At 42.0% G+C, this 23529-nt stretch overlaps 1 non-coding gene across 1 annotated transcript; it reads right to left on the reverse strand.

Annotated features, from left to right (window-relative positions):
• Positions 1–23110: 23110 nt before the first annotated feature.
• On the reverse strand, positions 23111–23279 carry LOC145394323 (U1 spliceosomal RNA). The gene has a single exon (XR_013896399.1). It is a non-coding gene; the product is annotated as a U1 spliceosomal RNA (small nuclear RNA).
• Between the last annotated feature and the right edge of the window lie 250 nt (positions 23280–23529).

The following is a 23529-nucleotide window of genomic DNA, read 5'->3' on the forward strand; positions in this document are numbered from 1 at the left end:
ATTTCTCTTTTTATGAGAAAGTCTTGCATCCAACAAAATAGTTTTGCCTCGAATTCCTCCTTCATGGTACAGTTTCCATAAAAGTCTTTGGTGTGGTACTGTGTCAAAAGCTTTCTTGAAATCTAAATAGATACTGTCCACCCATCCTTCCCTTTCCTGTATTGTGTTTGTTACTCTGTCATAGTAGCTCAACAGATTAGTAACACATGATTTTCCTTTTCTGAAACCAAACTGTCTTTCTGTTATCATACTGTGTTCTTCGAGATGATTTACCCAAGCTTTTCTTATAAGCTTTTCTAATACCTTGCTTACAACACTGGTCAGTGATACTGGTTGGTAGTTGAGTGGATTTTGTCTATTTCCTTTCATGAATAAGGGGACAATATTTGCTTTTATCCAAATATCAGGTAGTTTACCTTGACTCAAGGATTTCTTGAAAATTAAAAATAATGGTTTACTTAACTCCTTAGCACATTCTCGTAGTACCCAACATGAAATTTCATCAGGACCACTTGCTTTTCCTCTGTCTAATCTACTTAACTCCTCCTGTATTACTTTTTCTGCTATTTGTATATCTGGTAGTATGTGTGGACATGCATGTTCCACATAGTCCCTCTCAAAATTATTTTCTTCTGTAAAAACTAATTGGAAATTCTTATTTAGTGCTTCACAAATATCTTTCTCTTGTGTATAAGTGATTCCCTCGTCCGTAATGGATTGTATTATATCTTTTACTTTGGTTTTGCTTCTGATATAGCTGTAAAACAGCTTTGGTTGATCACTACTTTTATTTATTATATCCTCCTCAAACTGTTTTTGGGTTTCCCTCCTTATTCTTGTATAATCGTTTCTTGCCTGTTTGTAATTATTATACGCCCTTTCACTATTGTGTCTTCTGTATCTATTCCACAACAAATCTCTTCTTTCTTTTGATTTTTTACATTCTGTATTGAACCATTTCTGTATTTTCTTATCTGCTTCTTTGTGCTGTGGGATGTACTTCTGGACTCTTATTTCATAAAATTCACAGAATTTTTTATATACTGCATTTAAATCTTGTCCTCTAAGCTCATTTTCCCAATCAGCTTCTAAGAAATACTTCTTTAGGTCTTGATAATTTCCCTTTTTATAGTTTAGGCTCTTTTTGTAACTGTCATTGCTGTTTACTATGTCATATGCTATCCTGAATTTATAATTTAGTTCTTCATGATCGCTTTTGCCGAGTGGAGGGTGATATATTAAACTGTTAATATCATTTTCTTGCCTAGTAAATATTAGATCTAGCACTGAAGGTACATCAAGTCCTCTTTTTCTGGTGGTTTCCCTCACATGTTGCGTTAAGAAAAACTCTTGCACGAGATCCAGGAGCTTTTGGTCCCAACAGCTTTCTTGGCTTATTATATCTAGAGTATTCCAATTTATATTTGTATTAAAATCCCCAGTTAGTATAATTCTTTCCGATTTCTCTTCCATTTTATGTAGTAATGATCTTAAACTCTTAATTGTACTCCCTGCCAGGTCCTCATATTCAACTCTTTCCCATGTGTTTGATCTGGGTGGCATGTACAAATTGGCTACAATTACTTTACCTTCAGATGTGTTGATCTCTACTGCAATCAGTTCTACTTGTGATGATATATCTAGTTTTATTTCATTGACTTTTAGATTTTTCTTAGTTAATATTATAATTCCTCCTCCTTTTTTTAAATTTCTGTCTCTTCTCCATATATTGTATTCCTCTAAGTTTAGTATGTCATTGGAAATCCTTGGTGTTAATTTTGTTTCAGTGAGGCATATTATTTGTGGTTCATTTTCTCTGACATAATCATTCATCTCTAGTAATTTAGATACCATTCCATCCACATTTGAGTACATAAACTTTATCATCTTGTTTATATACTTGTCATGACATGGTTCTACTACCTTCCTCCTTTTTATTCCCTCCTGTTTGTGTACCACTTTCGTACCTGCAATCCTATTACTTTGTAAAAAAAATTTCTTCTTCTCTTCTGATCTTCCCTCATTTTTTGTTTTTGTTTCCTCCCTTTTCTCTTTCAGTAATTCCAGTTCCTCTTGTGTTAGGCATCTTTTTATCCATACATTTTTGAACTCCTCTTTTTCCATAAGATTCTTTGCATTTTTTAGTATCTCTTCCACAGTGTTTACACTCTGGAAAGTCACTTTTAGAGGTCTTGTCTTGCTTTTCTCGTATTTCCCTAACCTTTTGTGTTCCTCTATGTCTTTACTACAGATTTCCTCTGATACTTCTTTCAGTAAGCTCATTACATTTGCCATCTCCTTTTTGTCTCTTGTGATCTTGTTTTTTACTTCTTCCTCTTCTATACCAGTGATTACTATAGATTTGTTTATATCTACTGAATGACTAATTTTGGATTGTTTTGGATTATTCTTTTCACTTCCTTTTTAATGCTTTTTTCCTCCACCCTTGTTTCTAAGTCTTTCTTTACTTTCACCATTTCAGCATACTTGGTTTTCACATCATTTTTGTAGCTTTGCACAGCTTCATTCACCTGTGTTATCTTCTCCTCAATATCACTGCTCTGGTCTATAAGACTGTTTACTTCCCTAATTGCCTCTGTGTCCTTTTTTAACTCTTCCATAACACTCTCGTGATTGACTACTGTACTTGCCGTTTCACTCATTTTCTTCCTAAGTGTACTCAATTCCACTGTTAGTTCACTGATGGTTGTGTCTTTCTTGTTGGCCTCCCTTCCTAGTTTTTCTATTTCTTCCTTTGGAAGTGCATCTGCTTCTATATTTCATCAATTTCATTTTTGAAAGCCATTTCTAGTTTGTGTACACGTTCAACCAGTCTATTGTGAGTCTCCACTTCAACCAGTTCTTGGTAGAAATCATCATTTTGCTTTTTACCTTAATCCCTTTTCTTTTCTAAATTTGCTTTACTAAAGTATGTATCCATTTTGCAATACTAAAATAACAGAGTATGTACTTACAGAGTATGTACACTTTCCCCATGTTGCTGTAGTCTAAACAAACCTCAGCTGACTCAACACATTTTTTCGTCTTGGTTCTCTTTTCTGTTTGAACAAGTCTTGTTTAAACTTATTTTTTTTTCCTTTTAATAATGAAAAATCATTTAGTCTAACCTGGTACAGAGCTTGACTCATACAAAGATACTAATTTAGGTAATGCCACTGGCCATGTTGGTTCGGTACGGAGCGCTGATGTCGCACGTTTGCCTCGATTGACTCCCTCTGTGTGTGTGTGTGTGTGTGTGTGTGTGTGTGTGTGTGTGTAGTAAACTTTTTCCTAACTTGTTTTATGATATATAGACTTACTATCCCTTTATTAGGGGTTCGGACTACACGTAATCAGAGAGGTGCTTGAAGTACAGAAACCCGTAGCTGGCTGTGAGCGAGAGTATGGAGGGTACCGGGTGGGATCATGGGGTCGGAGAGAAAAGTGGGGGGGTTGGGTGGGAGTGTGGGATTACGAGGAAGGAAGGAGAAGGGGATACCTCTCTATCGAGCAGTGTTACAAACACCTTAGTCCACGGAAAAGGAAATGAACTTATTCCGACGTCTGTAAATCTGAGCAGAATTTAAAGAAGGGAGGAGGCGAGGTAGGCCAAGGAGAAGGTGGAGAGATATGGTGGGTGAGTGTGTGAGGAAGAAATGTACTTTGGAAGTCGGTGAGGCTAGGGAACTGACAAGAAATCGAGCTGGCTCAATGAATGTTGTGAGAAGTGTATGATCAGGGATTTGGCACCCCATTTTAATGTGGCAGCATCCGGATTGACTCTAACAGATACGCTAATGTGATGCAACCGAACGTGGTGAATGTTTTTGGTGTATCCAATAGAGCCAGGATTCCGAGGGCTTGAATGATGAGTGAATGGAAGCGTGGCCCTTTGAACTGGGCAACTTTGGGCTGTCTGGACATTGTTACTCCTCACCCTGCCCTAGGGTGGGAAAGGAGGTCCGGATGATGATGATAATGATGAGAGGCTTCGTAGCTCCTCTTCCATAGAGATTTATTCTACACTTTACACCTAACCATTCTCTTATTTGCTGTTTTATTAATAAATATTGACGCACTGGTATAAACTATGGAACAAGTTGCCAAGCGAGAGGTGCTACAAAATCTCTCAGGCAGACCTGTTCTGGTCCATCCGTGTGTGTGTGACTCTCAATTCTTGTAGTAGAAGTTAAAGATGAATACAGGGAGTTTATCTTGATTTATTATCTTCAGAGAAAATCTTAAGTTGAGCAGTGTATGTATTACAGAGACTGAATACATTAAGTAAGTCTAGTTGGACCCCTCTTCTTGTTCACTCTCTCCACTACCTGTCGGTTCTAATGCTAGCCTCCTTCTGAGCTCTGGCTTCGTAAATTCTGGTGTAGCAGGGGTCGTGTCACGTGTGTTACACTGTTGTTGGAATGTTCTAGAAACCTGTGTGTGAGTATGTGTGTATGTGTGTGTATGGTCACTAGGCATTGTTCGTATGCTATCTCGCTGACACACTACCTATATCATCCCCTGACTTGCTACTTCCTGTGTATTGTCACCATTTCCTCAGTTACACTTGCAAGATCATTTCCCGTTCCCAAGCTATTATGATTTGTAATTACACTATGGAGTCCTAACATTGCTCGGCCATGCCGCTGAAGGTCCTCCGACAGCAATCATCATTGACATATGCGAGTCTATTAGTACATAATATTGATTATAATATTGTATACATATAATATTCATAGTAAATTGCAATGATCTAGTAATATTACATTTTAAACAAGTTGTATACATATTTGAATAAATGCACTAAAGGTAAACTATTTAACTGTAATACAGTATGTACATGGGTTATTGTAGTGAAATGCATACATGCAAGAAAAAAAAAATAGTTTAAAATTAAGATTATGGTAAGAATGAAGAGAGAATCTGTATTTTTTACACAGGAAAAATCATCAGAGAAATTACCAATATGCCGGGATTCGAACCCAGGATGCTCAGGTGAGAGCCAGGCAGCATATCACTACACGACGACCAGGTAAAAGTTAACTCACGTTGTCACAATCTTGTAACCAACGTCCCTCCACCCCCACTGTGGGCATGAAGAGGATGAGTTAACCCCCTGGCACTCGGGCAAGTAGGTGCTTTTAATCTATCCCAAACACTTACGGCAAGTCAGAATGAAGAGAGAATCTGTATTTTTTACACAGGAAAAATCATCAGAGAAATTACCAATATGCCGGGAATCGAACCCAGGACGCTCAGGTGAGAGCCAGGCAGCATACCACTACACCACGACCAGGTAAAAGTTAACTCAAGTTGTCACAATCTTGTAACCAACGTCCCTCCGCCCCCACTGTGGGCATGTTGGTAATTTCTCTGATGATTTTTCCTGTGTAAAAAATACAGATTCTCTCTTCATTCTGACTTGCTGTAAGTGTTTGGGATAGATTAAAAGCACCTACTTGCCCGAGTGCCAGGGGGTTAACTCATCCTCTTCATGCCCACAGTGGGGGCGGAGGGACGTTGGTTACAAGATTGTGACAACGTGAATAAACTTTTACCTGGTCGTGGTGTAGCGGTATGCTGCCTGGCTCTCACCTGAGCGTCCTGGGTTCGATTTCCGGCATATTGGTAATTTCTCTGATTATGGTAAGAGTTATTAATATTTCATTTAAAGATAATGCTACTGGTATGCCATACTTCTATATCATGGGTCGTTCTTCTTTGTATTTTTTTTTTTTTTAATTAATACTATATACCAAATATGTACACTTCATTCAGAGGGGTTAACTTGGATGTTAACACTACCCCTACTAAATACTGACTCCAAATTTGCAATTCTTGCATGCATTCTGTGCATTGCGAACAGCAGTACTGCAAATACAATGCAGAAGATTATAAAGACAGTAGGTGCTGGGCTATACACATAATATGGGTTGAACATACTCAAACTCAAATCTTCCCAGGGCTTCATTGTTTCATTGATCAGTTGCATTGTTTCAAACTTAGGTGAAGTCAATACTTGTGCTCATGTTTAAGTCCATATCAGGCAGTGGGTTGAAATGTTTGTATGTATGATTGAGGATGGTGTAGTGATTGATGGTGGATAAAGTGGACATGGATAGTGTAAATACCGCACAGTAGTCTGGTGCTATGTATAATCCTGAGGCTGAAGTATGAGATGGTGGTATATCTGGACAGACTATGTAAACTGATGTGTTATGAGTGAAATAAAAAAAACTGTGAGTGTCCAATGCGTTGATGGTGTACAAGCTTATCTGGAGCAAAAGTGAAGTTGCAGTGATTATGAATATTGTTATATCTGATGATAGCCATTTCACAAGGGACTGTATCAGTAGACTGAAACGTGAAAATGTACGCAGGACAAAGATGAACAGCATGTACGGATGTGCGGCACTTTCGTTCAATCATTGATTCACTTGCGAGTGACAGTATTCCGTCCCATGGAGACCATGATGAGTTCGGTGTCTGTGTTGATGTTGATGTTGACCAAATTGTTGTTATTTTTAGAGGGGAAGGGGTGTATTTGGTATACTGTGAACAGGTCGTCAGTGATGAATGGTACATGAACTACTACTGATGCTGGTGTTAGTGTTGCTTCTAAATATGGATAATATTGCATGAATTCTCTACTTCGGAACAAAGGCTTCAATTTATGTTTATGTATGCCTTGACTAATTATCTGACGTAGCTCATGAACTGGGAGTAAGTCAATTGTGATCTTGCCATCACCAGCATTCGAAATTCCTTGCATAAGTGCCCTGTAACGAACTCTAGTGTTGTCTAATTGTAGTAGAATTGTGTCAATATGTTCTGTGACGATCGAGAAGTGTTGGAAAAGTGTTATGTTACCTTCCATTTCATTTATTTTATCTACACTTTCGAGAGCTATGTTTTCCTGCCTTTTTCAGATTTTTCACAATTGTCTTCATTGCTGAGTTATGTCCTGTGATGAATTTATCTTGGTATTTTAGTATCTGAGCTATTTTGTTAAATTTGTTGTTTATTTCTTTAAGGTCATCCTCTGTAGCCAATCCAAAGATGTTCCCAAGAACTGCGCCACCCAGGTCGAACAAACCACACTTTTGGCGAGTAAGTGTGATGTTGTTCCTGTCGCTCAATACCTCCGTTCCATAAGATGGGAGATCTTGGATCATGATGAGCATAGTTGACTTTGCCTGTTCTATTTTCCATTTCGCTAACTTAACTATTTCATTCACTTTCTTTGTGTTATGTGCTTGTGAAACATAGCTTCCTATCATGAAGTCCAGGGTTCGCATAAGTTTCGCGAGATTTACTAGATAAGAAGGTAATTCATACAAGTAATCCAGACTTATTTCAGTACTCATGACGTCTTTTACGATTGAAGTCGTGGCCGTTGGAGCTATGAGGCATCCTTGTCGTACTATGTGTTGGGGGTCTAAGTGCACATATCCTCTTGCTTTGTAGAGGAGAATCCATAGCATAAGTCTCTTCATTGCTACCTACCGAAAAAAAAATCTATTAATTTTCTAATATGGTCATGCTGTGGTCGATGATAGTGATGATGTGATTTACGGTTGATTGTTATTTCATTTATAGAAGGAGTTTAAATCAATATTTAATTCTCGTAAATGATGTACTGTAGATTTTATTGGAACAGTTGCACCTATGTTTGATTGTTTGGTATTTTCTTTTTGTAATCATTGTTGTTTTCTTGCTTGGTTTTTTTAGGTACGTTCGCCTGTTCGGTTGTATCCGATGGTGAATAATTATTGGATAGTTCCCTTGAAACTCGTTTTAAATGGTCAAGATGAACTTGTTTCTCTTCGCCACTTGACAGTGACTTAATTAAAACTTTGTTTGCTTTTATGTTAATTACTCTGTATGGGCCCTCAAATTTTGGGGATAATTTATTGTCTTTCGCATGAATGATACCATAAACAATGTCTCCTAAGCTGATAGGTGAATCTCTTGCCTTCTTGTTAAATGCCTCCGTCATTTCTTCCTTGGACATCGTTAATTGTTTTTTTACTCTTTTGTGTATGTCCTGGAATTCACGTAAACGGAGTTTAGAGTAATCATCGTAATTGTATATGGGCAGACTGTCACCTTCTAGGAGCTCATATGGTAGTTTTTTATCTGTCCCATATATAATGAAATGTGGTGTGTCACCTATGGATTTATTTATAGATCCATTAATTGAGGCTTCTACTCTGGGAATCCAATCATCCCAGCTTGCATAATTTTCACTGAGAATGTGTCGTAGCACATCTAATACTTTTTTGTTTTGTCTCTCTACTAACCCATTAGATGCTGGGTGATAGGCTAAAACGTTAACCTTTTTGATGTTGTATTGTTTACATATTTCTTGTAAGATATCAGAATTAAATTCTCCTCCATTATCACTTATTAGTACCTTTGGGGTAGTAAAGCGACATATTACATTATCTGTTATTGCCTTTGCTACTGTCTCTGCTGTTTTATCTTTAATTGGAGCTAAAATTACATAACGGGAAAAATGATCCGTTGCTACGAATAGGTATTGGTTATTATTGTATGATAATGGCATCTTGAGTAAATCAACAGCGACAACGTCCCATGGTTGATGTGGTACAGGGTAATTACCCATCGGTGCAGGTGTGATTGGGTATCCTTTGTGTTTTGCACATGATTCGCATCTGTCTATATGATTGTTTATATCTTTTCGTAATGAAGGCCAGTAATATAACAGCTGGGCCTGTTTGAATGTCCTATCCTTTCCAGGATGTCCTGCATGTGGGCTATCGTGTATCGTTCGTAATACTTGGGGTATCATGTCATTAGGTACTACCAACTGGTTAGTATTTCTTTGGCGTTTTGGTTGTTTCGGGTTAATCTTGTTTAATGTATAATTGACCATTGTGAGTTGTTCGAGTGGTACATGCAGTTTGGGTAATTGTATGTCATCTCCACTTTCTATCTTGTATGTAACTTTATACCATACTGGGTCAAGTCTTTGTGCTTTTGCGATATCATCGTGGTTTGGGATATTTCCTTTGAGATCTAATGCCGCGACCTGAATTGTGTTCGGGTTCCTAGATAATGCGTCAGCTACTATGTTCATTTTACCTTGTATATAATGAATTTGTACATTTTAGTTTTCAACTGTACATTTCCATCTTGCTCTCCTCCCAGAAAGGAGTTTTTCTTTAAACATACCCACTAGTGGTTTATGATCGGTGAATAAGTGGATTTCCTAACCATATACCAAATCTCGAAACTTTTGTAATGCAAAAACCACTGCAAGTGCCTCTAAGTCTGTAGTGCAATAATTTTTCTCTGCATCTTTTGTTTGTCTGCTGGCAAATGCAGTTGGTTGATTCTTTTCTCTCTTATTTTCCTGCATCAGTATAGCCCCTAATCCTTTAACTGATGCGTCTGTACAGATAATAAATGATTTTGTGAAATCCGGATATGCCAAACAAGGTGCATTTGTTAGTGTAATTTGTAGATTGTTAAATGCCCTTTTTTGTTCTTCTTCCCATTGGAATATAGCATCTTTTTTGAGTAGTTGGAATAGAGGAAAGGCTATATGAGAGAATTGTGGTACGAATGACCTATAGTACCCAGCTAGACCTAAAAATTGTCTAACTTCGTCAGTCGTAGTGGGTTCAGGAAAATCTCTCACTGCCTGTATTTTGTCATCAGTGGTCTGAATACCATTAGAACTTAATTTGTGGCCTAAGAAATTTATTTCCTTAAAGCAAAATTTACATTTAGAAAGCTTAATTTTTTAACCAGCATCACTAAGCTTTTGTAAGAGTAAGTCTAATTTCTTGAGATGATCCGTAATATTTTTCGTTGCGATTATAATATCGTCAAGATAAACAAATATTCCTTGTCCTAAAATTCCGGACAATACGTAATTCATAAGACGCTGGAATGTGCTTGGGGCTGTCCTCGGTCCCATCGGCATCCTTGTATATTGGTAGTGGCCTCTATTTGTGGAAAAGGCAGTGTATTTACGTGACTCCTCTGCAACCGGTATTTGATAATAGCCATTTAGTAGATCGATTGTTGAGAATATATTATTCTCCGGTCCAATATTCTGTAGAACGTCGCTTAGCAATGGCATGGAAAATCGGTCTGTGATTGTGTGATTGTTTAGTTTACGGTAATCTACTACCGCACGCATTTCTCCATTTCGTTTGGGCACGAAGAATAATGGGGCATTCCACAGGGAGACTGAAGGTTCAATAATTCCAAGTTTTAACATTTCATCGACATACTGATTTGCAAGTGTACGTTGGGAGTGTGGGATGCAGTAGGCTGGTACGAAAATTGGTGGTGTTTCTGGGTGCACATTAATCTTGTGATTAATCAGGTTAGTACACCCTAATTGTTCTCCGGGTAATGCTACGGTGTCCCTGTGTGTTTCCAGCAGGGTTAACAAATCATTTTCTTCATCATATTCACCTGAGTGAATTAAATTCTCTTTTATGCTTTCTCTATCCGTAGATTTTATCTCACTTGTCACTCCAGCTATAACTATTTCCTTCACAGGGGCGGGACATTTTCAGTATTAACTATACAAGTCCCCTTTTTCAACTGAACTTCCCCATTCATGTGATTAATTATGAATATCTGAGTTTGCCCTTCGTCGTTCATCTGACATAATGCTTTTTCTGCTGACAATCCCTTTACTTTACATAATTCTTCTAAGACAAGAACAGTACTATTCCGTAATTTGCTCTTTATGGTAACTGTCATATTGGAATTAGATGGTATAACTAAATAATTGGTAAGATGGGCCGGAAAAACTGATAAATCAGTTCTGTTATCTGGGTCTCTAATTCTGGAGGCTGGGGTTGGTGGTGGGAGTGGATCTATACACTCATCTGTTTGTGTATGTTTGTTTAAGCTTTTAATATTACCAATTCTTTTTGGGTCTCTTTTACTAATCGGTGAGGGCTCTGATGGTATTTCCTCTATGAATTCATTGTCAAAGTCTATTCCATTCATTTGTGGAAGTAAAGTTATTTTCTCTCCTCTCATGTATCTTAACCCCAGTAACATATGAGCTTTCATTGCTAAGTTTTCAACGATATAGAAAAATGCAGAGAATGGTCTTGTAGTCTCTCTGAAACTGATATTTAACCTTATCATACCTTTTACTGAAATTTTTTTTCCATCTACCGTATATAAATCTAAATCAGCTTCTTCCAGAAAAGTTACTTTCTTCTTATTTTTAAAAATTCTATTTATTTCTTCATGTGTTATTAAGTTCACTGGAGAGCCTGTGTCTAAAAATAAGGAAACGTTTTGATCCTCACATACAGCTGGTATCAAGATACACTCATTTCCCAACATGCCTCCTATGTGAATTTCAGACTTGCTTTTCTTTACGTTTGTTCGTTTTTTGCCATGACTTGGTCTTCCCCCAGTTTGAACATAGACACAATTTTTTCTACTGTTTTGCAGTTACTGGTCCAGTGCCCTTGGCATCTATGATGCCTACAGTAAGGACCAAATCCTTGTGTCTTTTGTCTATCCTCTTTTGCTTTGATAAAGCATTCATACCTTGTGTGTCCTGGTTTTGCACAATAATGACATAGTATGGACCTATCTCTTGACTGTGACCTAAGAGGTGATTTCCCATATGTAGTGTTGTTTGTGGCGCGAGATCTGCCCGGGCTGTGCGAAAACTTATGAAACTGCCTGTAGCCTGGTGTTTGTGATCGAACCCTCTGTACCCCCTCCACAGTATGTCTACCCTCGATGTATATATGTCCCCCCTCAATGCATACATGCCCCCACTAATCTTGCTAGGTCAGCACCCTTTCCCACGCCTGAAGACGGCGTTATTGCATCAGTTCATATCAGACAGCTGAGAAGGGCAGACTATTTTACTGTGAGCTTGTAATAAACTCCTTATCTAGTTGTTTGTACACGGAGTTTCTATCACCAAAGTATTGCAAGTTACATTTGGTAGCAGCGGTGTTTCAACGCATCACATTCTGACCGCCTCCTTGGATTTTTCGTGATACAACAAGATACACCACGTCTCGCATCTGCCAGCCTCGCCTCTCCTCCGTGCCTCTAGTGGTGTCATACCTTGGCTGTGCTTTTCGAGTGTACCATTTTTCTCACCAGTGCTCACCTCTCAAACAACCGCACCCGTACGCCTTGTTCCTGACCGCACGTGTCACCGTCGCTGACCTACGCACCTATTGCACCTGTTCCCAGCACCTGTTCCGGACTCATCATAGCTCCTGCCCCCACGGTGCCACTTATCACTGTCTGCCTGCTGCCTGCCCACCACCATTCTCTGCATTTGCAACTCACCAGCTCTACACCTGCCTTGCGCCGACATCTGCCCTCCCCACCCACCACCGGCCTCCGCCGTCGCCCGCATCTGGTCTGCATTACGGAGCCTCCTAGGACCGCCACTCCCTGCCGGTGATTCATCGCGGCGTCTCTTCTCCTCTCTGCCCAGCTGTCTCTCCACCGCCGCCCCGCCCCGTCGCCCCGCCCCGCCCCGCCCCGCCCCAGCCCAGCTACGCCCAGCCACCCTGCACGTCATACATCTCGACACTCCCGTTTCTACTGTGTAACTATAGTATATCTTTCCTTTCTATAGAGATTATCCTCGATTTTCTCTACAGATTGGTTATTGTAAATATTCCATCTCATTTCCATTACCCAGTTTTCATCTTCACCTACGTTATTTATTATCCATCTCATCCTTCGCATTTTATTTAAACCATCCATGCTCGCACCTTCATTCATTTTCACACCTAGTGTATTCCATTCTCTCATTGTTATTTATACATTTCCACCTGCGTATCCATCTTCATCCTTTCATCTTCCATTGCCGCATTAAATGTCATACTTTCCACGTCAACCGCTTACCACCAGCCCTCTCGACCCAGAAACATCACCTGCTCATACCCCGTCTGCCGACTCTAACACAATCACTCATTTACGTAGTGGCAAAGAGTACCACCGCCTGTACCTGAGACTCCCGTTTCACTTCCCACAGAATCACTTACTACCCGTCCTACCCTCGTAAATCCAGATACCTCCTCCTCTATTCCTGCCTCTACACTCCCTTCTTCTTCCTCTATTCCTTCCCCTGTCGTTCCCTCTCCTGCCTCCCTTCATACCGCGTCTTGCTCGCCCTTCACTGCCACTACCTTCTCTCTCTCCCACACCTCTCCTGCCGCCACTTCTGCACTTCCAGCCATGGCCAACCCTCCACAGTCTATCCATCTCGACGATGCCAATCGTCCCAAATTTACCGGCCAGGACCCAACTTGGTCTGTCTATGATTTCCTCAGAGAAGTCGAAACAGAAATAAACAATAGACAAACTACCGAGGAATCGCTCAAAGTAGCTTACCTCCTCGGTCGCTTGCACCACGGTAAATCAGACATCGGATCCCCGATCCGTGCAGGACATTTCGATAGCATTCGTACCTTTGCTGATTTTCGTACGGAACTCATCAGCCTTTGTTGCCAGCATTCAAATACCGCGTCTCTCATGTGATTCATTAATCTCCTAAACCAACTAGATGAGGACTTGCGCGTCCCAGCGCAATATGCCAAGCTCCGCGAAGGTGCCGCCGCCATGAAAGCAACTAGTAGCGAGATGCTCCAATTACTGGTAGGCACGAAATGGTTAGAAGACAAGAATGGCGTTCCAATGCTTTCACTCACCAACTTTGCTGACTTAATGGGTTACCTCAGATTCTTTCACTGGCTTACTCCTAAACAGCGAGAGCTAGCCTTGGAAATCGGTTTCAATCCAGGAGATAAAATTATTCAGGTCACTAAAGCCATTCATGAAAGAACAGGTTCGAACTACACGTGTCAGGGCACCACCCAACCCTTGGCCTCCTCAGTCTGTCACACCTCCACTACCCCAGACCAATCTCGCTCCCGTCCCACCACACGCGGCAGACCTGCCACACATCGTTCTCCTACCGCAGGTCGTGATCAATCTAGCGCCCGACGGAACAGACAATCTTTGATTCTTTGCTGGTATTGTGGTCATCCTGGACATCGAGCATCCAGTTGCGACCGTACATACAGACGTCCTCACTCCCAAACCAGACAGCGTACGCCTTCCCGCTCACGTCGTCCACACTGCAAATACCACAAATCCAGCACAACTCACACCACTGAGGAATGTTGTTACCTCAACCGCCCACAGTGGGGGGAAGCACCGCGCCCGTATCGGACCAATATTACGTAGAACCAGTAACCCAACTCCCCATCCGCCATGTAGGTCCCATAACATCCTCGGGTTTAGTCATTCTCAGCAGCAGTCATGACATACCAACGTCATTCTTCTTGGACACAGGATCTATAGTAAATCTCATCTCCGAAAATTCCTTACAAATTATTCATCGCCATCACAACCACGTCAGTTTCCTAGAACCACCAGACATTCGCCTATGTGGTGTTAACGGCTCAGAGTTTAAGGTTAAGGGAAGAGTCACCCTTGAAGTCAAACTCCACAGAGATTTGCCCCCTATCCCCATTGAATTTCATGTCACTAATGACTTGCAGTATCCCGCAGATGCCCTTATTGGTTTCTCCACCATGGCACAACATTCCATTGCATTATTACCTGCTTGTGGTAGTATAGACATTTCTGGATTCCCAGTTTACACTATGGAATGTCCCCGCCCTGTTCTTACAATCAAATCAGTCCTTCAATTACCTCTGTCCCTATCACTACCAACAAGTCCACCCCAGACCAACCCGCCACTATCATCATCTGAGAATACAGAGATCATTCCTTTACTGACTGCGAGCAAGGACATAAATTCCTCAATGTCCCCTGATACATCATCTCAGCCCTCGAACATGGCTCTTACATCCTCTCCCGACAACACTATCGCTGACTCAGACATGTCTCAGTTACCTACCTCACACAGTCTGAATGATCTTCTTCAACACGCAGAGACGAAACGTGCAGTAACGAATACGTGCACAATTTTGTTACCACATGAGTTCACCAAAGTCTCTGTTTGTGTTGCCGGTGCGAAAGAAGGAGTGGATGTACTAACCCTACCTGAGACGTGTTGTGTGAATGGCTTGACTTATGAGTCAGCGTGGTGTACAGTCTTAGAGGACAGTTTATGCTACCTGTACTTGCTCAATGTCACAAATGCTCCACTAAAACTTAAAAGTGGTGTAAAGATTGGAGACTTCCTAGTATACCCAGCGGCCGTAAAGGTGTGCCAGGATTCCTCAATTCCTACTATTCAGACTGATGATACGCCAATCGGTGTATGTACTATTAACTCTACGGGATCTTCACCGACGCATTCACCCGATATGCTCTCACATCTCACTTGCACAGATTTCCCAGAACATATGCCTCAACTCCTCGACCTTCTGACCTCGTACAGAAACGTGGTTGCCTTACCCGGTGAACTGATGGGTAGAACAGACCTTGTCAAACATACGATTGAACTACTTCCAGGAACTCAGCCGATTTACATACCAGCGTATCGATTGCCTCACAGCCAGAGAAAGCAAACAGATCAAATGGTACAGAACATGTTAGACCAGGACATTATTGAACCCTCCATCAGTCCATGGAATAGCCCACTTTTCTTAGTACCAAAGAAGGACAGCAACCTTAGACCAGTAGTCGACTATCGTAAGGTCAATTCTATCACCGTTCCAGACCGTTTCCCGTTACCTGTCCTCACTGATTTGCTAGAATCCCTTGGTGAAAATAACGTAGTCTTTTCATCTTTAGACCTCCTCAGCGGGTACTGGCAGGTCGAAATGGAAGAGTCCTCTCGCCCAGTCACAGCCTTTAGCACCCCTTCTGGACATTTTCAGTTTAAGAGACTCCCTTTTGGTCTGAGAAATGCTCCTTCCGTGTTCATGCGACTTATCCATTCAGTCTTCAGCGGTATGATGGGACACTCTCTTTTTGCTTACCTAGATGATATCATTGTTGTGAGTAAATCCATCCCTGATCATTTTACCAAACTCCAGCAAGTCTTTGAACACCTCCAGCTCGCAGGCCTGAAAATCAATCTCAGTAAATGTGACTTCCTGCAAAAGAAAATCAAATTCCTAGGCCATGTCGTAGATGCACAAGGCATTCATACTAATGAGGATAAAACTAAGGCGATCATTAACTTCCCAGAACCTACCACTACCGACGCTGTACGAAGTTTCCTGGGCCTCAGTGGCTATTATCGTCGCTACATCCGGAATTATGCGCAGATCGCCGCTCCTCTGACCCACTTACTCAAGCAGAATGTGCCCTTTGTTTGGACTAACGACCAGTCACAGGCTTTCCAAAAGCTAAAGACAGCTCTTGTAAATGCTCCTATTCTAGCGTTCCCAGATTATACCACACCCTTCCTTCTCTGCACAGACGCCTCAGGCACTGGACTTGGTGCCGTTTTGATGCAACTCGATGAAGCATCAAGGAAGCGCATAATAGCGTATGCTAGTTGCACCCTTACAACCGCTGAACGTAACTACAGTGTCACAGATCTCAAAGCGCTAGCGGTAATCTGGTCCTTGAAACATTTCAGAGATATAGTCTATGGTTATCCAGTGCATATCCAAACAGACCACCTTCCACTATGTGATTTGTTCAAGAATCGCAACCTAACAGGTAGACTAGCTAGATGGTCTATCATCATCCAGGACTTTAATCCCACTTTTCAATATGTACCAGGCAAGTTGAATGTAGTCGCAGACGCACTCTCACGTCACGTAGCAGCAGCTATAACATCACTGCAGCCTGAAGTAACTGAAAATACTACACTAACGTCAGAAGTTGTTCGAAACTTTCAGCGCCAAGACCCCATGTGGTCCAAAGTCATTTATTTCCTAGAATCTGGCGATGCCTCGACCTTACCTACTCTGCCAGTATCACTAGATGAGTTCATGCTAGATGATGATCTCTTGTACAGGAAAACAATGCTAACAGGCAAAGATATGCCCAATCGCGAAGTACGCCAACTTGTTGTCCCCACTGCCCTGATACCAAAGGTTCTTCATATTGTTCATAATACTCCTCAGGCTTCCCATCCAGGTAAAGACCGATGCTTGCGCCAAGCACGTCTCAAATACTGTTGGCCAACCATGCGCCGTGTTATCAATGCCCACTGTGACTCTTGCCTCTCCTGCCACCGCCACAAAGGATCAACCAGCTTACCAGCACCTCTCTTACAATACCCAATCCCATCACGACCATGGGAAACTGTCTCAATCGATCTCTTAAAACTACCTCTCACAGAATCTGGCGCTGAGTACTTGTTCGTAGCGGTCGACCACTTCTCCCGCTACTGTGTCCTCGTACCCCTCTCCGACAAGACCGCGAAGAGCGTTGCACGTGCCCTTGTAGATCACGTAATTTGCCCGTGCAGTACCCCTCATACCATTCTTACTGACAACGGTACAGAGTTCAACAATAGCCTTCTCGATGAGATCTGTCGCCACTTTCATATCAGTAAGTGCAATGTCGTGCCTAACCATCCGGCCTCCAATGGCCTTGTAGAACGCCACAACCGAAAAATCTTAGAGTGCCTCAGACATCTAGGCTCCCATAGTTCGTCCTGGGATGACTGGATTCCCCAAGTGGCATCTTCCATCAATAGTTCCATCAATGCATCCATTGCTGAATCTCCCTTCTTCGTCCTCTTTGGTTTTGACAAGGACCTCCCATACTCTCTCTTATCCTCAAAGCCAGAACCCATCTACAACATGGATGATTATGTTAAACTAAAATTGGCCAACTTCCAGACAATCCACCAGTATGTCCAATCCACTTTGGCTTCCTCTCAGGAGGACATGCTGCAGCGCCAACATAAGTCCGCCTCTCCTATCACCATCAATGTAGGCGATCTTGTCTTTGCTCATTCCCATACACGTTCCTCTAAGTTGGATGACAAATTTACAGGGCCCCAATGCGTCCTCACTCAACAAGGCAACAAATTTCACCTCCAGGACCTGTCCACTAGGGACCCCAGATGGGTCCACGTCGATGACTTAAAGCGAGCACCCCGTGGCCTCGTGTTGGAAGAGTCACTTACACAACCTCCTGCCCCCTCTTCCCCTCCTCCCATCCCTCAGTCTACCTTGTCTCCACCTATCCCTCAGTCTCCTTCCTCTCCACCTCCACCTGCTCATTCATCAACCAATCAATATCGGTCCAAACTGCGCTCTGCCCATCAACCTCTTCACGACCTCCCCCATTAACTCCACCCTGATTTTCTAGGTACGATGTTAGCGATCTCTCTGCTGGCAGTGCTGACCCTCCTGGGGTCTGGGTCAGGTCAGGACGATGGTGGAGTACGTCCCGGGGCCTTGGTCGGCTCAGGAGGCGAGGTCTCCTTGCGCTACGATCTTGCGCCCCTGGCCGACGTAGCCATTGCCCTACCTGCCTACGCGCACCAGCTCCACGGAATCAGGAACCATCTCACGGCCCTCATGGGGACACACAACCCGAATGAGTATCTCTATAACCTTTTCCTCCCACTCTCCTGGCAATTGCAATACATAAGTACCAGATTCACTGAGCTCATTGACACATTTTCTTCTTCTACCTCAAACTCAACATGGATATTCTCCAACTAGCCATTGACTCTCTCCTGTCTCAAGTCTCTACCTTGGTTCGTATCCTGGTCGATGCTATCAATGGACGTGTCACTGCCGACTTAGTACCTGTCTCAGCTCTCCGTTCTGTCCTGGAATGGGCTCACTCCACCTTTGGTCTCTCCCCAGTCCTCCCTTACTCCTCCCTTGAATATTATTATCCTGTTCTCGAAGCCACTCTTCTCATTACATACGTCGTCGTCCATATTCCTCTCCGTTCTGCCATAACCTTTAACCTTTTCCACATCATTCCCTTCCCTTTCCGCCTCAACAATTCCTTGTTACAGGTCTCTGTTCCTTCAGAATATTTCCTCCTCTCCCATGATCATCTTTCCGTTGCCTTCCTTTCTTCCACAGACCTCCAGCAATATTCATCCCTTACTCCGACCTCTCGTCTCTGTGCTGCCCACCTTTTCGCTATCTTCCCTAGCAGTGCTACACCCTGTGAGTCTGCTTTCGTTCGCAACCATTCCATCTACTCGGCCTGTTCTTTTGTCCCAGCTCCTGACCTCCCGGTCCACCATGCTCACCTCAACCATGTCCAGTATTTCTTCTTTGCTGTTCCCATCTCTGTCACAATCATGTGTCCTGGTTCTTCCGTTCGCTCCGTCCCCGCTAGTGGTCTCTACAAAGCACCTGACTATTGTACCGTCAAATCAGAGTCCGTCATCACTTACGCCACTCGCTATCACCAAGCTGTTCGTAAACACTCCTATGACATCTTTCAACCAATCGACATGCCTTCAACCCTACCTTCTGCCAACATTACCATCACCTCCCCTCACTTGCACATGCTCACCTTCCTTAATGACAGTGATTTCATTATGGATCAATTTTCTCTGGCCTTCAGCCGTTCATGGGTTCATCCAACAGTTGTGTTTCCCCCTGTGGTTATCGCTTTCATAGGTTTTCTACTCATCATCTGTGCAGTGCATTGTTGTGTCAGAAAAATGAAACGTCGACTCCAGGAAATCAGAGTCGCTACCGGCATAGTACGCCCTACACACGACGTAGAAACTCCCCGTACTTAGTGCCCTCGCATTCCGTGACTACCATTGCCATCTAACATTTAACCAACCTGTGAACAGCACTCTGCCTACTAGAAAATGATGGTATTTCTTTCATGCATTACTGAGTGACAGTGTATCCTACAGAAAATACAAAAAAAAAAAAAATGAAGGAAGAACAACAATAGAACTCTCATATCTACTCCTTGTTTATCATGTATCAAACTATTATTGTGTAATTCCCATTATGTTTATATATACCTTCGACCCTTACTGAATTTGTACCTATTAATCCTTGTATATCTCATCTGTATATATCGTTCTAATTCCCTCCCCTCAACATGGCCATGTCTGCCCTACTGCCCCTGTATCATACTTATCCCTTGTACAAACCTCCCGGTCCTGCCTTACTACTATAATCAAACACCATTTAACTCCCGGTGTCAGGAGACACCGTCTCAGCTACCCGGGGGAGTAGTGTACCCCCTCCACAATATGTCTACCCCCGATGTATATATGTCTCCCCCCAATGCATACATGCCCCCACTAATCTTGCTAGGTCAGCACCCTTTCCCACGCCTGAAGACGGCGTTATTGCATCAGTTCATATCAGACAGCGGAGAAGGGCAGACTATTTTACTGTGAGCTTGTAATAAACTCCTTATCTAGCTGTTTGTACACGGAGTTTCTATCACCAAAGTATTGCAAGTTACACCTCGTCACGTTTAGTTGTTTGCTCCACCTGCTTTCGGGTCGCGATCGATTTTGTTCTCTGTTTGGGGTCGGTGTAGATGTTTTCACAACTGATACTGTCTCAGGTACTCTCATTCTACTAGAATGTGCGGGTGTGTCGACCATACCTGCTTTACTGCACTGCATCTCTACCTCGTTCATTAAGTCTAGTAAGCACATGCCTGGGGTGTACGCGATCGTCTTGGCAATCGTAAGGGTCCTATCTGGTAATTTACACAAGGCAGCTACATAACCAATGATGTCCACGACGAGGTCTGGGGACATCTTTCCATCATCTGTTATCCAATTTGAGTTTTCCAAAGTAACTAACAATGTTCTTTTGATTGTGGAGACATCAGCAGTTATTTCACTGAGCACATGATTTGTAGTGTGCTCCCTTACAAGATCTACAATCTTATGTAATTCTGGAATTATACCTGGCAAGAAGTTCATACCTCCAGAAAATTTCTTTAAAAATTCAGTTTTAAATTCATCATATGTCCTAACCTTGAGGAGCTTATCTGATCTCAATAAATTGCTTGCTGGACATCTTTCCTGGCTTATGCAAGATGAAAAAATGGCAATTTTCTCTTGTTCATTGAGGATGTGGCGCTTGATGAACATTTGTTCGCACTGACTGACCAATGAAATGACGTCAATACGATCTTTTTCTGTGCCAGAGAATTTTGAGGCAGTTTTATCTTCATGGTAAAAATAAACATGAGATTGATCCGCGGTATTTGTTTCATTATTTATTTTCACTGTTTGCTCTGTCAATTTAACTTGGACTTGTTTATCGTTGTGTGAGGGAATGGTGGAATAGGTTCGGCCGGAATGGTGAACCCTGTTAAGTATATTGGCATACGTGTGCAAGTCAGTGACAAAGTCCTCACTTGCTACGTCAGAGGGGGTTTTCCATTCATCATCTGGAACTGACGTATTTGTTTCTTGATCTTTAGTTTGTGTTGAGTTTTGTACAATGGGTGTGTTGCCTTGGTGCTCTCCTAATTATGAATCTGTTGTTGGAGCTAATTGTTTTTCATCTGGTATTAACGTGGGTGGTGGCGAAAATATCCCTGTCATTAAGGTCTGGTGTTATGAAATACACCTTTTGTTTATGTCCTAACTAAATAGATGAGTAAATGAGTTTAATAAATGATAGATAGTGAGTGTATAAGTGTATATATAGAAATAAGTAAAGGAGTTGAATATACCTAATTTTAGCACTGAGAAGAAATGAGTAAGTATAATTTCACCCACTTGATACAGATCGGAGAGGTGTGTCGATGCAACTGTCGATCTCGGAAGAAAAATGCAGGGTTGATTGAAGATCTCTTGATAATTCTAGTGCTGTGTTGATGGACGATATTACTCAGGAAATTCCATGGCCTGGTGCTTGTGGTGGTTAACAGCTGTCACAGGCAAACCTCAGCTAAGAACGTCGAATTTCCAACTCAATACTGTGGAAATAAATGAGTATGAGTAGGAGCTATGTGAATAATGAGTAATGAGTAGTGGGTGAGAAGTGCCTGGTGTCAGTCAAACGTTGCTTGGCGTGGCCTTATGTCAGCAAACTCGCGTTGTGATGTCATCTCAGCAGATACATATGGTGACGTCGGCTTCCCACACTGGTAGCTGTGGTGAGTAACTGAGTAGCGATGCATAACCTGGATGAAGAAAGGTGAGTAAGATGCGTTATAAATGTGGCTCTGATGTTTTGCTGTGTGTCTTGACCTCTGCATCAGTGATGGAGGTAGGCGGGAGAGAGTGTTGGGGTTTTGTGTGCTTGTTGCTTTGGTCTTTCTTTTTCTTTACTTGCTTTGTTTTTTATTCTTCTTGCTGCTGCTTGAAGTTACGTGAAGATTATAGAGTTGTTTTGTAGACTTGTAGGCTCATAGGCTTGTAGGCTGTATTTTGTAGAAATTCACTGTAGAACTGAAGCTGATCTTGTACAGTCTCGCCTGCTTTTGTAGAAATTCACTGTTGATTCGAAGACGAGGTCCGTATGTTCGCTGCCAACCAAATGTGACTCTCGATTCTTGTAGTAGGAGTTAAAGATGAATACAGGGAGTTTATCTTGATTTATTATCTTCAGAGAAAATCTTAAGTTGAGCAGTGTATGTATTACAGAGACTGAATACACTAAGTAAGTCTAGTTGGACCCCTCTTCTTGTTCACTCTCTCCACTACCTGTCGGTTCTAATGCTAGCCTCCTTCTGAGCTCTGCTTTCTAAATTCTAGTGTAGCAGGGGTCGTGTCACGTGTGTTACACCGTTGTTGGAATGTTCTAGAAACCTATGTGTGAGTATGTGTGTATGTGTGTGTATGGTCACTAGGCATTGTTCGTATGCTATCTCGCTGACACACTACCTATATCATCCCCTGACTCGCTACTTCCTGTGTATTGTCAACATTTCCTCAGTTACACTTGCAAGATCATTTCCCGTTCCCAGGCTTGCCTGGTGCTCTGTCTATCTATCTATTTATCTATCTATCTATTATGATTTGTAATTATAATATGGAGTCCTAACATGTGTGTGTGTGTGTGTGTGTGTGTGTGTGTGTGTGTGTGTGTGTGTGTGTGTGTGTGTGTGTGTGTGTGTGTGAATATAAGTTTGTGTATTTTTGTGATACTCCTTCATGTACTTAGACTCGAATATTGGGGTTTATATGCAAGTGTGAGATTGTGAATTTGTGCATGATTGTTCCACTTGTTCGTCTCATTCATTCACTACATAGTGAACATTAGTATGGGGGATAGCGCGAAACACAGTCCCCCGCTACCAAAAACTGCGCACTCGAGTTAACTACATTTGGGTTATTCGCGGGGGTCAGCAGTGCACCACCGGAGTGCAATGGCGAGCCTCGCCCTGGGAGAACCGCCTTTGGGATCACGGTATCTCCTGTGCCAGGTAAGTATGCCTTCGTCCGCCACCCTCCCGCCCGAACCACTTCACACTGCTTACCTTAACACCGCCACACTTCATTATACTATTTATGATAATATTCAGATAAAACTGTATGTACAGTTATTTCATCCCTGTGAGGGGAAAAAGATGATTGATATTTAAAGCATGATGCAGTGATAAAAGAAGTTATATAAATATACAAGTGTCATATGTTACACGAAGGAACAAACAGAAGTAGACTTCAGCAATAAACGATTTGCA

This window comes from Coenobita brevimanus, chromosome 3 (assembly GCF_032717465.1).
Source record: "Coenobita brevimanus isolate Jiangsu-jjx chromosome 3, ASM3271746v2, whole genome shotgun sequence".
Lineage (NCBI taxonomy): Eukaryota > Metazoa > Arthropoda > Malacostraca > Decapoda > Coenobitidae > Coenobita > Coenobita brevimanus.